Source organism: Callospermophilus lateralis, chromosome 12, assembly GCF_048772815.1.
Source record: "Callospermophilus lateralis isolate mCalLat2 chromosome 12, mCalLat2.hap1, whole genome shotgun sequence".
NCBI lineage: Eukaryota > Metazoa > Chordata > Mammalia > Rodentia > Sciuridae > Callospermophilus > Callospermophilus lateralis.
The window spans coordinates 12839283-12854992 of record NC_135316.1 but is presented as its reverse complement, the minus strand read 5'-3'; positions in this window follow the sequence as shown (position 1 = coordinate 12854992).

The following is a 15710-nucleotide window of genomic DNA, read 5'->3' as shown; positions in this document are numbered from 1 at the left end:
CTGACTCAGGGGAAAAGAACAATTGTTAAGAAAAAGGCCCAACCACGGTTTCTCCACTGAGATGTTAGTAGTCACACTGATATCTGAGTTTTCTGAGATGCTCGCCATTCCCTTCAGCTATCCAGTATATGGCCATGTGACAGAGCTTGGTGGTGGTACATATCTTGGACACAAAACCATGAGCCTATTCTGGAGAGTGGCCAGATTCAGGAAGAAAACTGGAACTTAGGAAGATGGCAGGTGTTACCCATTGATTATGCAAGCCCTGGTCCATTCATTAATTGGGCAGGATGAATGCTCGGAAGCTTTCTAATAGACAGGACACATTCATTGATGCATTCTTTTTTTCTAATGTCTACAACCACGGACACAGTGAGATACACAGACATAGAAACACACGCCCTGTGAAACGACTTAGTACAAACATTTCACTCCAAACCACAAAACCGTCTTTCCTACCTATTCTCAGAACATGAGACAAAACCACAAACCCACACCAACACCCAAAAAGGAACCTGCTTCCCTCAAGTAGGTCTGTGACTATTCAGAGTGTCCTCTGACTTCTGGACCATACTATGTTCTCCCAAAATGGCCTGTCCTTTTTCAATCTGGTCTCCTTGGCCAACTCTGTGAAGTTGTCAGGAGCTAGCGGTGAGCCACTACCTGCTTTCTCAGGAATGGCCCCTCTTCAGAGCTTTTCTGGTATTTGGCCATTCTCACATCAGTAGGTACCAAGAAAGACTGACTCTGTCTTTGGTAAATCCAAACAAGTGAGCCCACAGGGAATGGGACTGAGACTGGCTTGGATGCCTGGCTTCCTGGATCCCATGTTCAGAGAGTTCCATCACCAAGGAAGTGAGGTGAGGTCACTTCCTTCAGGAACTGAATGAGTTCACTGGCTTGGCAACCACTTTGTCCTAACAGTTGCTTCCAAGGGTCACATGAGATGGTGGCTGCCCCAACTTCCTGTGACACTTTCACAAGTTAGATTGGTATATCAACCATAGGAACCTGGGAACAGCTTTCCACAGAGGCCTGGTTTGGTCCATCTTCTCTACATTAGGACGAGAGAGGCTGATTTGGACACAACCCTTCATCCTGGCCAGTTTGTTTGTCATGTAAGATGACTTTTACTCTCCCAGGTCCTTCATAGCTGCCTACGTCTTCTCCAGAGGTCATTTCTGCATGGACCTTTGAGGTTCTCAGCAGGTGGAAGATCCACTACATTCCTGTATTGTAAGACTAACTCTGTCCCTCCTCTCTGTAATGTTAGATTGAGGGAAAAGTGTACGGTTAGGGTTAATAACATTTTTGATTTGGGTTAGGAATCATTCTGCTGGATGAATAATGGTATTGGGAAGCAGTGATATGTATGAGAATATATAGGTGAAATATATGTATGAAAACAGAAATCTAGGTAAGTTTTGAAGCCCAGAAGAGAATTGGGCCCTTGATTGGGATACTTAGCTTTGAATTAGGTTCTGCACAGATGTGACAGATTAATCAATATTCAATGGCCTAGGACCTTGTACCTTGGATGATTGAATGGAGAAGAGAACATCCAGTCAAAAAGGGATAGTCGGTAGTGAAAGGTTAATAAAATAGGTACTTGTCACTTCCTGTTTTTCTGTATGCTTAACAAAACACTTTTGAAATCTTGAGAACTCTTTTCTAATCTTGTTCCCAGAATGTGCTCTCCCCAACTGCCAAACTGCAGAATGTACTCCCTCACCGGTGTGCACGCAAACTGCCCACTCACCTGGACCCATCAATAAACTTTCCTCCCTGCCCTCTCCAAGAAAATTATATAAATTCTGCTTAAGGTGTTCTCAGGGCTCTCATCTCTTTTCAATTGAGCTCTGAGCCCCAGCATGCTGGACCCCCAATAAACCCTTTGCTGTTGCATGTGACAATCTCTTTGTGGTCTTTTCCTCCGAGGCTTGCCCGACCTTTTCATATGGAGGTTCCACTGAAATACAGCAGCGGCGAATGTGAGACCCCATGTGTCGTGGCTTTCACTGTTTGTGTATCTTTCATCATGGGACAGAGCACTTCAATGCTTCTGTCCCTGACCATTGATCACTGGCCCAAAGTCCACTTAAGGGCTCAGAATCTTTTTTATTTAGTAAAACACTGGACCTGGAAGATGCTCTGTGCCTCAGAATGGCCCACCTTTGGAGTCGGATGGCCTCTAGAAGGATCTTTCTACTTCCCACTAATTTATAAAGTCAGAGATATTGTCTTTTATCCAGGGCCACATAGCCATCTGGATCAACAGCCATATATCTTAACTTTGCAGGACCTCTGCAAATCTCCTCCTCCATGGTTGAAGCCTTTCCTTACCGCTGCCCCCGCTCCTACTCCTTCCCCCATGATCTCTCAAACCCTCTGCTCTTCTTCCTTCTCCACCCTCTGTTCTCCCTGAGTCACAAGATTTGACTCTACTGGATTCTCCTCACCCTCCTTATCCCCTGCCCTCTTCCCCCAATCACCCTCTAAGTGATTCCCCTGCTGCTGACTCAGCCTCTCTGTAATTGGAGGAGCACAGCGCCCTCCAGATAGCTCCCCAGTGGCACACACAGCCTTTCCTTCCCTTGAGGAAGCTGGCCCGGCTATAGGAACTCGCCAGCAGCGAATGGTTGAAAACACTGGAACTCCCATGATGCTCCCCCTCCATCCCTATGGGCCAATGATTGATGACGGCCATGGGGGAAAAAATGCAAGCCTACCAGTTTTGGCCATTCTCCTCTTCAGACGTACATAATTGGAAATATAACAATCCCCCTTTTTCTGAGGACCACACCTGGCACACAGGTCTGGTTGAGTCATTGATGTTTTCACACTAGCCTACTTGAGATGACTGCCAACAACTCATAGGGACTGTCTTAATGACAGGGGATCAAAATAGAATACTCCTGGAAGCTGGAAAAAAATATCCTCTGACCAGATGCGTGACTGACACAACTTCCCAAAATAATCAAAGCCAGCTCTCCTTTGAACCAACCCAACTGTGGCCCCAAAATCTTTGAAGGTAGGGAGCATCTGTTCACTTATCGCCGGGCTCTAATATTGGGTTTCCGTGCGGCCGCTAGGTGACTAACTAATTAGGCTAAGGTAAGAGAGATTATTCAAGGGCCTGAAGAACCTCTCTCTATGTTTCTAGAGAGAATTATGGAGGCATATAGAAGATATACTCCTTTCAATCCTCAGGCAGAGGATCAAAAGGCATCTGTCACAATGGCCTTTATTGGGCAAGCTGCGCCGGATATTAAAAGAAAGTTAAAATGCTTAGATGGATTACAAGATATGACTTTGAGAGATTTAGTCAGAGAAGACGAGAAGGTATACTTTAAGAGAGAAACTGAGAAAGAGAAGGGAGCAAAGGGAGGATAAAATAAACAAAGACAGACTAAGCCGCTGACTAAGGTCCTGGTCACAACAACAAATAGGCCAGAAATTAAGAAACAGGGAGACAGGAAGGGATACCTGGGCCCCCGCCAGAGGCCACTCCTTGCCTCAGATCACTGTGCCTACTGTGAAGAAAAAGGACACTGGGCCAAAGAGTGCCCTAGAAAGAGACAGCCACTCCAGCCAGCCATTCTGACTCTTGAGGATGACTCCAAAAGTCGGGGCTCACATCCCCTCCCCGAGCTCAGGGTAACTTTTGAAGTGTAGGGGACCCCAGTAAACTTTGAAGTGGATACAGGGGCAATATACTCAGCCCTTAAGGCCCCATTTTACCATCTATCAAATAAAAGGTCTCTAGTTCAAGGGGCAAATGGCAGTAAGTATCGGGCTTGGACAACTAAGAGGACCATGGACCTGGGAAAAGGAAAATCCATCAATCCTTCCTAGTAATTGCAGAATTCCTGGCCCCATTGATGGGCAGAGATCTGCTCACCAAGCTCTGGGCCAAAATAACTTTTAACCCTGAAGGCAACCAAGTGGGATTTCTAAATCCTTCAGTAAAAACTCCTATAGTCATGGCTCTAACTATGTCAGTAGAAAATGTACATCAACTCACTCAACTTTGTTCAATGAAACTGCAGGCATCCCTGAAGGATCAAGAACAGAGTTTTCCACTAACCAAATCACAGCAAAAGGATTGAATGGGTAACAAAAGGCTGTCGGGTCCATCAATTGTTTAATGCTTACCCTTCCAAGCTTCCTGGAGGAAAGCACCTAGGAGGAAAAAGACCAGGACAATTCTGGGAAGTGAACTTTACTGAAATTAAGCATGCAAGGTATGGACTTAAATATCTCCTAGTCTTTGTAGATACATTTTCAGGATGGATTGAAGCCTTCCCTATCAAAAAAAAAAAGAAAAGAAAGAAACAGCACAAATGGTGGTCAAGAAGATCCTGGAAGATTTTTTTCTAAGATACGACCTGCCTAAGGTAACAGAGTCTGATAATGGACCTGCATTCGTGACCCAGGTACGTTAGGGGTTAGCCAGTACCCTGGGGATTACATTGTGCTTATAGACCACAGAGTTCAGGACAGGTAGAATGAATGAATAGAACCATTATAGAGACCTTAATGAAATTAAGCTTAGAGACCGACATAAAAGATTGGACAATGCTTCTGCCTTATGCAATGTTTCATGCAAGAAATTCTCCCTCTGTTTCTTTGTGTAACCTCACCCACTATAAAATTCCCTATGAGGCCCCTATTCCAGTAAGGGACCTAACCCCAGCTCTAAGACCTAACTATCCTTTCCACATCACCTTGATTGACAGACTTAAAGCTCTTGAAAGAACTCAGCGATACCTGTGAAAACAGCTGGCCACTGCCTACCAACCTGGAGATGAGGGGACTCCACATCAATATCAAGTAAGAGACTTTGTCTATGTAAGACAACATCAGGTGTCATCCCTGGAACCCCACTGGAAAGGACCATACCAGGTGCTATTTATAACACCTACAGTGGTAAAGGTAGACAGAATCACTTCCTGGATCCTGGTCTCTCATCTCAAGCCTGCACCCTTTCCAGACTCTGCCTGGAAACTGGAAAAGACTGGTAACTCTTTCAAATTGTGTATTCGCCAGGTGGATGAGGCTATAGAGTCTCCCCTTGACCACCAGTAGTTCTAACCCTCATCAGCCCTTTCAGCAGCGATGGCTGATCCCAAATCCTACTGGAGAAGAAGTGTGATCTATCTCACATATAGCCCACTTTGGGACCTGGTGGCCATTTCTCCACCCAGACATTTGTTAGCTGGCTATAGGTCTTTCCTATTAGGATATCCCTGATGAAGTGGATCCCACTAAAATTCCATTAAATACCTTCCGTACCATAGATAATGGAAACAAAAATTATGGATGTAGGGACAGGTAAGCCAGGTGCAGGTTGGCTAGCCTAGATTACTATGTTTGCCCAGCAGACAATCAAAGCCACAAACAGCAACAGCTATGTGGGGGAAAAGCCAATTACTTCTGTAAGTCATGGGGATGTGAGCATACAGGGGCTTCCTGATGGAACCCGAACTCCTCATCAAATTCTGTACACAGCATTGGCCATATGACCAATTAGATAACCAAAAACCATGGCCCCCAGAGGGGTCTCTAGATCCTCAAATACTGTGTGACCTTTTTAACTTCTGCAAGTGCTCAAAAGGGTAAAAGAAGATTCCCCTATGTGGAGGCCTTTTCCCTCCTTCGCTCACATCCTGAACTATGCTTCTCCAATAGACCCTCACCCTCAACCTTCTTCTCCAGACTATCTGCTGTCACTCCAAACTCAGCAACCTGATTTCTTCCCTTCAATTACTAGATCAAAAACCCAAACCAACACCGGTTCTCAGACCATTGCCCCCTGGCTGAGAAGCAGGTACTGAGGTACCCCTCCACCGACTCACTCCTCTCTTCTCTTGTCACTGCCCGCACTGGGTCCCTCCAGGTCCTCTTACCAGCTAACCCATAGCTCAAACCAGCTGAGGAGAGCCCTCAGACCACTATCCAAATGTAATTAAAATGGCCTTTAAAGTTGCTTTTTCATCACTGAAAACAGGTTACTAAAAATTTAAAGTCCCTCACAGGCTTTGTGGATACTCACTCCCTTCTTCCCCTCTGCTCTACCTGTAAAACTGCTCAAGTTTTGTTGCTAGGAATATCCCAAACCCCTTTCCCATTATTCTTTTAGATCTCTCCTTTCTCATTCTCAGATCCATGAAGATGCTCTAAGCCCCGACTTCTCCGTCTCCCCCCTCTGTACCAGGCCTACAGAAAAGTTTTCACTGACCTTCTCCAGGAGTCTTCACCATGGCTCACTTTAGGACTTTCAGCAAAAAAGTCCCTATAAACGATTTCAGTGTAGATAACCTTCTTCTTTTAATGTTGCCCTGTTCCACTTGGCCACTGGCTAAAAAAAATCAGCACTCCTAAGCTAGACACCCCCTTACTAGTTTTTCACAAAATATGTGAACAATTCCTCTGGCCTTGAGCTGGGGCTTCACAGAGATTGCAAAATTTCTAAGACAAAGATGTTACCATCTGGGCTCCATGGTAACAGCTGGCAGGGGGAAAAAAAGAAAGGGAAGTAAAAGCTCTCCCCCACCCAGTTGTCCTTGAAAAGTTAACTTGCCCAGAACAAAGAAAAAAAAAAAACAGAAACAAAAACAGCTTTTTGTGAACTCCTGCTGAGTGTGATCTTCTGAGCCACTTCTCTTACATGTTGGGTACAAAATTCTGAAACTACCTAAACTTGGAATTCAGAAGATTAATTGATTACAACCTAAGCAATGCCCTCTGAATCTGGGTGCAACCAAATAAGACTGTTTCACTGTCTTTGGTGCTATCTTAGGTGACTTGCCTTGTCCGTCCCTACAACAGTATAATTCTATATACTAAAACATTGTTGATGTTTTCATGAAATGGAAAACGGATGTGATTAATTGTGTAATGGTGCAGATGTTACCCAGAATGCTCTATCATGACGCAGGTTCATTTGAAGATCAAATAGGTGGGGCATACAACCCCACTGTTGAAATCTTGAGAAATGTTTGCTAATCTTGTTCCCAGAATGTCATGTCCCCAACTGCCAAACTGCAGAATGTACTCCTTCACCCGATTGAAGGCAAACCACCCACTCACCCTGACCCATCAATAAACTTCACTCCCTGCCCTTCCCAAGGAAAGTATATAAGCACTGCTTAAGCTCTTCTCAGGGCTCTCTGCTCTATTCAAGTGAGCTCTGATCCCCTGCATGCTGGACCCCCAATAAACCCTTTGCTGTTGCATGAGATAATCTTTTGGTGGTCTCTTCCTCCGAAGCTCGCCCAATGTTTACTTGGAAAATTGAATGTAGAAGAGAACATCCAGTCAAAAGGGATAGTCGGTAGGTTTAGGAAGAAGAGTGAGAATAGGTTTTGGAAAAAAAATGTTCTTTAGCAATAGGGTTTCTTCAAGAGTGTGAATGTAAATGTCAGCCCATGTGAAGAGTCAGTCAAAATGGTGAACCAGAGAAAATATGTAGGAAAACAGATATCAATAGAGACATTACAAAATCAGGCAAAGTATAAAGTGGGTGATAGGATTAGACATTTTCAACAGGGTTGAATTTGAATATATGATCTTAGGAAGAAAACAATATGTAGTCACAAATTGGATTGATATTTGAGAGCATTAGGCAACCTGGACATGGCTGTGTTTATTAATCCATGTTCACTTTCAATTTAGGCTTTGGTACAATAATAAGTGTGACCTTTGCATTTTGTGTCCAGAATATTACTGTGATAAAATGTATATGTAGATCAGGTGACATGAGTAATTCTTCCACCATTTCTGGGAGCAATATTTTGAAGATGAATAAGATAGTATTGGGGGTACAAAGAGGTGTATCCTGTGTCTATTAATATAGAGATAATGCATGAATAGACCACACTGTGAATACATAATATAACTGGTTCCACTTTAAATAATGTATTGTATTCATATGTTAAAATATATAAGAAATCTTATAGTGATATACGTACATTCATTCAAACTAGTTATACATCTATTGGTCAAATTAAGATTATGGTTTATCATGAAAGGTGTGTGAGTTTTGCTTCAAAAGTTATTATGGAAATCGAAAATAATGTGTTTGGAAAGAAGTCTCATGAAAAGACCAGTAAAGAAACATGGAAAAATACATGTGTTCTGAAGCAGGAAGTGATTGAAAGTGAAACAAATGCCTCTAAATTAGCGAACTTGTGGATGAAATATAAATCCTATCATGTGCATAAATTGAAGAAATAGTAATGTACCAGTTTTGAATAAAAATCAACTTCAAAATACACATCATGTCCCATAGGAATCAATTTGCATTGATGTTAACCTTGGTCAGTTACTGTATTAATATTAGGGTTTGTATGCACCAGTCACTGAAGATAGTTTTCAGTACTAGGAAACAAATATGTATTTCAGGTGGATGAATATTTCTGAGGATAATCTTGTGAAAAGTTGATTATAAATCTACATATATGAATATGAATGATTTTAGGGAATGTATAATAAGACACATGTATTTCATATTTTGAAAAATCTGGAGATTATATATATATATATATATATATATATATATATATATATATATATATATATATACACACACACACACACACACACACACACACACGTACACAGACATTAAAAAGTAGAAATATATATGCCAATCAAAATTCACCATGAAATATATATCATCCACGGATCCAAAAATATTCATTTTACTGAACATGGATTTATGTATAGTGTTGTTCAACTAGGAAGCTCAACAAGAAGTCGAATTTTCACTTCCAACAGCGTTTAGGAGAAGTGATCTCTTCTCACAATGTGTATCTGCCAAGTCAGTCACCTCACAAGAATGTACTTTTCGTACCTTGTAGGATTCTATATGTGCATATAAAAGTACATGTGCAAATTGGCTACCGAGAAACGGAGACAGAAATTCACATATTTGTTAACTATAAAATCACATGGAGAACAATTTCAACAAAAAAATTGACTAGATTAATAACTCCTACACTATATAATTCAAGAAGCAAATCCAACTATACACCATGCCTCCTCTGAACTGCTTGTATTTATATTCTGTTTGGATTATTTTTCTCCATCATATTAGGATAAGTAGTCAGAGTTTTGTGGGCTATGGGTTAGTGTCAGGGATTCAGTATTTCGAATGGAAAATTGGAAAAGGTATCCAATGTGTTTTTAAATATGTGCTACGAAAAATCATCCCACTCTCATCCAGAACAATGGCTTGACATTACCTTCGTCCCAAGTAAGACACATTAGAGGAGTAGAGTTCGAAAATCTGCAAATACATATATGGAATGTAATATGCTCAGTTGTTCACAAACGTGGAGGTGGAGTTTACAATAGTAAAGAACAGGGTAAACCCTACACAAAAATGGAGCTTTGCTGGCCTAAAAAATTCTTGAGAAACTCCGTCTGTGGTTGGGCACTTGAAATATATGTTGTTTTCAGGAGCTTTGTCGTCTTTTGTAGTGAGACCATTGAAGCGGGTTCTGCATCTATGTGACCTGAAGGACATTGTTTCTTATTTTCCAATGAACATGAGGCAGCAGTGCTGAATTCTCTCTTTGTAGGTAAACTGTGGCCACTGGGGGCTAAGTGTCTCCCTGTGGGGACTGTGAAACCATTTGGTCATTTTCCACTTTTTGTGGTGTTTCTTGCGGCTGCACTGGTAGTTTGGTATTTGCTTCACGAAATACAAGGAGTTCAACTGGAACACAGTGCTAGAGGGAGTTCTTTCAGGTGTGGTGGGTCAGGGTCTGCAGGAGAATGAACCAACCAGGCCTCTATCCCACATAGCTTGCCCCCTTGAACTTAGCAACCTGATTCTGAACATTGCCCTAAAAACTCTCCATATAACAACATGCATTTCCATATAGGGGTCTACTGGCTACACTATGTCTGTCACAAGCCATTTGGAATCCAATTGCATATTCACATGAGCCCACCGTAGATGTTTTATCACACACCTGCACACCACTGCTCTAGGCCCACTACTCAGCAGTCTCCAACTTACTGGCATCACAGTTCTACATGATTTTCATCAAATCCTGTCAATCTAGTCACTGTATGATATACTCATGATCAGCAACAGGACATTCAAAGTTTCACCAGTGCTAACTGGCCATGGGAATTTCAAACATTTCAGGGTAATTATCTAGCCATTTTTTAAGGATGAAGTTGAAGGCACTGTGGGTTTCAGTTCATTCGGGAACCATTAAATGGTGAGGAAGCTCATTTCAATAAAATCTCCGGAGAACTCTCACAGGCAAGGCTCCCCAAAGAGTGGCCAAAATGTCACATGAAGCTAGGCCCATTGAGGTCTACAATGTGAGGTCCATGTGTGTTTTGACTCTCAACTATGGCTGCCAAGTTTTTCAGAATAAAATCATGTGATATCCTGGCTGATATTCCCAGTGCTCTGTGGAAAACCAACCTCGGCCTAGACTTCAGATTCCAAGGGTGACTATCATGTGTGGCCTCTTAAATCCCAACACAATTCATCACAATACTTCACTGAGGTCAGGCCCAGAACACAGTCCATAATGGGAATCACACAAGACTTCAATCCCTGGTGGACCCAGTCATCTCTTCCAAGTGCCACACAAATGAGCAATATTATAACCAAAATACTCCCACATGGCCTTCATTTGCTTTTATATAGACACTCATCATAACCTCTGGCTGGAGGTTTCCATGAGTGGCGCAGCTCAAGACAGTGTCCAAAATAAGCTCCCTTGCCCCTCATTTGCCTAAAGTCAGGGTCGCCTGGACACCCTTCCTGTGAACGAGGATTGACCAAATAAGCCTGCGATTAATACTGCTCTGCTTCTACTATTTAAGGCCTACTGACTGTCAGGTATAGATTCTTTATGTGATTTGTAGTAATGAGAAAGCACTAGCACATCTGCAGGGCTTTGAAGAACTCATTTGACCCAAGGGTCCCTATTCACACTTGATGGAAGTTAGGAACCTAACAGAGGAAGGTGAGAGACTTCATCCACAATGACTGATCTTTTTGAATTTTGGTTATGGTTGCACACATGGGATCTTTCTTTACATCCATCAGGTGCTGACAATCTAAGCCACAGCCTCACACAGGGACAAGAGCCTTATACAGACTCATCCCTCTCCAAATCAATTAAGCAAAGAGCCACAGGTAATGCCCATTCATTTCCATTTGAATACTGTTTTCTTCAGGCTTCACAAAGGGGTGGCCTGAGCCAAAGACCTTCCTTACTTTCAGGGTAACAGAACAATAGGTAAGCAAATGTCCCAAAGCAGGGTTTCTCCACTGAGACTTTCCTGGTCACACTGATATCTGAGTTTTCTGAGATGCTCCCATTCCCTTCAGCTATCCAGTACATGGCCATATGACAGAGCTTGGAGGTGGTACATATCTTGGACATAAAACCATGAGCCTATTCTGGAGAATTCAGGAAGAAAACAGGAACTTAAGAAGATAGTAGGTTTTGCCCATTGATAAGGCTAGCCACAGTCCATTCATAAATTGGCAGGATGAATGCTGGGAAGCTTTCTACTAGACAGGACACATCCATTGATGCATTCTCTTTTCTAATACTACAACCACGGACAGAGTGGGATACAAAGAAATAGAAACACTCACCTTTTCAAAGGACATACTAGAAACAGTCCACTACAAACAAAGCAAACCGCCTTTCCTACCTATTCTCAGAACATGAAACAAAACCAGAAATTCACATCCACACACACAAAGGCGCCTCCTTCCCCTATGTAGGTCTGTGACTATCCGGAGTGTCCTCTGACTGGTGGGCCATACTATGTTTCCCTAAAATGGATTGTGCTGTCTCAGCTCTGGTCTCCTTGGCCAACTCTGTGAAGTTGTCAGAAGCCAATGGTGAGCTACTACCTGCTTTTTCAGGAAAGGCCCCTCTTCTTAGCTTTTCTGTCTTTTGGTCATCCTCACATCAGTAGGTACCAAGAAAGACAGACTCTGTCCTTTTTAAATCCAAAAAAAGTGAGACCACTGGGACTGGGACTGGGACTGGTTGTGCTTGCCTGGCTTTCTGAATCCCGTGTTTAGAGAGTTCCTTCACCCAGGACGTTATGTGTGGTAACCTCAATCAGGAAGTGAATGAAGTCACTGCTTTGGCAACCACTTTGTCCTAAGATTTGCTTCCAAGGGTCCCATGAGATGAAGGGTGCCCCTACTTCCTGTGACATTTTCACACGTTAGAATGGTATATCAACCATAGGCACCTGAGAACAGCTCTCCACACAGGCCTGGTTTGGTCAATCTTCTCTACATTAAGATGAAAGAGGCTGATAAAGACACATCCCTTCATCCTGACCAGGTTGTTTATTATGGAAGTTGAGTTTTCCTCCCTCAGGTCCTTCATCGCTGCCTACAACTTCTCCAGAAATCATATCTGCATGGTCCTTTGAGGATCTCAGCAGGTGGAAGATCCCCTACATTCCTGTATTGTAAGACCAACTCTGTCCCTGCTATTCTGTAAAGTTAGATTGAGGGAACAGTGTATGGTTAGGGTAATAACAGATTTGATTTGGGTTAGGAATCATTCTGCTGGATGAATAATGGTATTGGGAACCTGTGATATTTACAAGAATATATAGGTGAAATATAAGTATAAAAACTGAAATCTAGGTAAGATTTGAAGCCCAGAAGAGCATTGGGCCCTTGATTGGGATACTTAGCTTTTAAATATCTTCTGAACAGATGTCTCAGATAAATCGATATACAATGGCATAGGACCTTGAAAATTGGATGATTGAATGTAGAAGAAAACATCCACTCATATAGGCATAGTTGGTAGGATTAGGAAGATAGTCAGTAGGTTTAGGAAGAAAAGTGAGTATAGGATTTGGACCAAAAATTCTTTAGCAATAGGGTTTGCGGTAGAGAGTGAATGTAAATGTCACCATATGTGAAGAGTCAGACACAATGATGAACTGGGGAAAATATATAGGGAAGCAGATATGAATGGAGATATTAAGAAATCAGGCAAAGTATAAATTGAGTGATAGGATTAGACATTTTCAACAGGGTAGAGGTTGAGTATAAAATATTAGAAAGAAACAAATATTTAGTCACCAATAGGATTGACATTTGAGAGCATTAGGCAATCTGGACATGGATATTGTTAGTAATCCATGCACACTTTCCATTTAGGCTTTGGCACAGTCATAAGTGTGAACTTTGCATTTTGTTTCCAGAATATTACTGTGATAAAGTGCATATGTAGATCAGGTGACATGAGTATTTCTTCCACCATTTCTGTGGGCAATATTTTGAAGGTGTATAAATTAGTATTGGGTGTACAAATAGGTGTTCCCTGTGTCTAGGAATATAGATAAAATAAATGAATAAACCATACTGTGAATAAATAATATTACTGGTTCCAACTTTAAATATTGGATTGAATTGATATTTACAAATATACAGGAAATCTTATATTGAGATACATACATTAATTACAACCATTTATACATCTAATGGTAATATTAGGTTTATGGTTTATCATGAAGAGTGTGTGAGTTTTGCTTTAAAAGTGATTATTGAAATCTAAAATAAAAAGAAGAATCATGAAAAGACCAGTCAAAAAATATAGAGGAATACTTGTGTACTGAAGCAAGAAGTGATTGAAAGTGAAACAGAAGCCTATCAATTTGCAAAATTGTTAATGAAATATATATCCTATGATGTGCATAAACTGAAGAAATAGTCATGTAACAGTTTTGAATAAAAATGAAGGTCAAAATACACATCATGTCCCATAGGAATCTACTTGCATTGATGTTAAAGTCCGTCAGTTACTGTAGAAAAATTAGGACTTCTATGCACTATTCACTGAATTTTGATTTCAGTACTAGGATACAATATGTATTTAAGGTGGATGAATATTTCTGAAAATAACTTTGTGAACATTTGGTTATAAATCCACATTCATGAATATGGATGCATTTAGGGATTGTATAATAAGACACATATATTTTATATTCTGAAAAATCTGGAGAGTGTGTGTGTGTGTGTGTATATATATATATATATATATATATATATATATATATATATATATAGAGAGAGAGAGAGAGAGAGAGAGAGAGAGACATTAAAAGGTAGCAATATATATGCCAATCAAAATTCATCATGAAATATATATCATCCACAGATCAAAAAATATTCATTTTACTGAACATGGATTTATGTATTATATTGTTCAACTAGGAAGCTCACCCATAGTTTTAATTTTCAATTCCAACAACGTTTAGGAGGAGTGACCTCTTCTAAAAATTTGTATCTGCCAAGTCAGCCACCTAACAAAAATTTACATGTGATACCAGGTAGGATTCTATATTTACATACAAAAATACATGTGCTGTATAGGCTACAGATAAAGGGAGATAGGAATTCACATATTTGTTAACTATAAAACACATGGAGAACTATTTCTATTTAAAATTGACTAGATTTATAACACCTACCCTTTATCATGCAAAAGGTAAATCCAACTATATACCATGCCTCTCTAAACTGCTTGTATTTCTATTCTGTTTCGGTTATTTTTCTCCATCACTTTAGGATTGCTGCAATCTGGCTGGCCACAATTCAGGAGCCACTTGTCAAAAGAAACTAACCTTACATTTAGAACCACACATGACTAAAAAATAGCTCCTCGGGAAAAACCCTCATAGCCCAACTGCCACTACTGGCTTCCCACAAGCTCTCAACCTCCACACTCCTGCTCTTGAGGTCGATTGGCTGGGTCGTGTGGGCAGAGCCCGAAAAGTCCCCCAATGAGCAGCTCCGTTGTCTGAAAGGGTGGGGAAACAGTCCAATGGCATTACCACAGAGGAGCCAATCAGCTAGATATTGCTGGGGCTGCTGTGAGCCAATCATCAGCTTGCAGTCTGAAAGGGTGGGGAAACTGCTAATGAGCATCTCCAATGAACATCACCACAGAGGAGCCAATTAACTTGATGTTGCTGGGGCCGCTGTGAGCCAATCATCAGCTGGCAGTCTGAAAGTTTGTTTGGCCCCTTGGGCTGTGGCTCTCAACACCTCCCCCTCTCTGTTTAAACAACAAGCATGTGGCTTAGGGACCATGCCTGCCTTAGGTTGTCCAATAGTACATATGGTTCTTACCCATTATCGAATGAGCTGACCTCAAGGAGGCAGCCTCCAGTCTTAGGTTGGTACCATTGCAATTGGATCTTACCCGTCACTAACTACAGGTCCAGTATACAGTCACACCTGTGGAGAAATCTTTGAACCAGCGGGGGGGTGAGGTTCTTTGTCTCACCTCTGTTGGCCCCCAAATTTTAGCTGAACGACCATGACAGCAGAAGGGAGGAAGATACACCAAGCCAATTGACGGCTCCTTTTGGAAAAATTGTACCACTGATGACATCATCAGCAAAAATACCCCAACACTACCACAAGTCGATGCACCAACATATTGTTCACAATGCATGCAGGTGAGTTCACAATGCATACAGGTGATACATAGTCCAGGCAAGTTCTGCAAGCAGTTCAGTGATGGCTATTGCAGAAGCTGTAGATTGGTTTTATCTTTGTCTTTACAGGCACTGGGATGAAGATAGCAATTTTGGCAATAATGGCCAAAGAAAAATTATGTAACATTCCAGAAGGTACTAAAAGAAAACCATTTTCTTAAGAATTTACATTGTCTTGA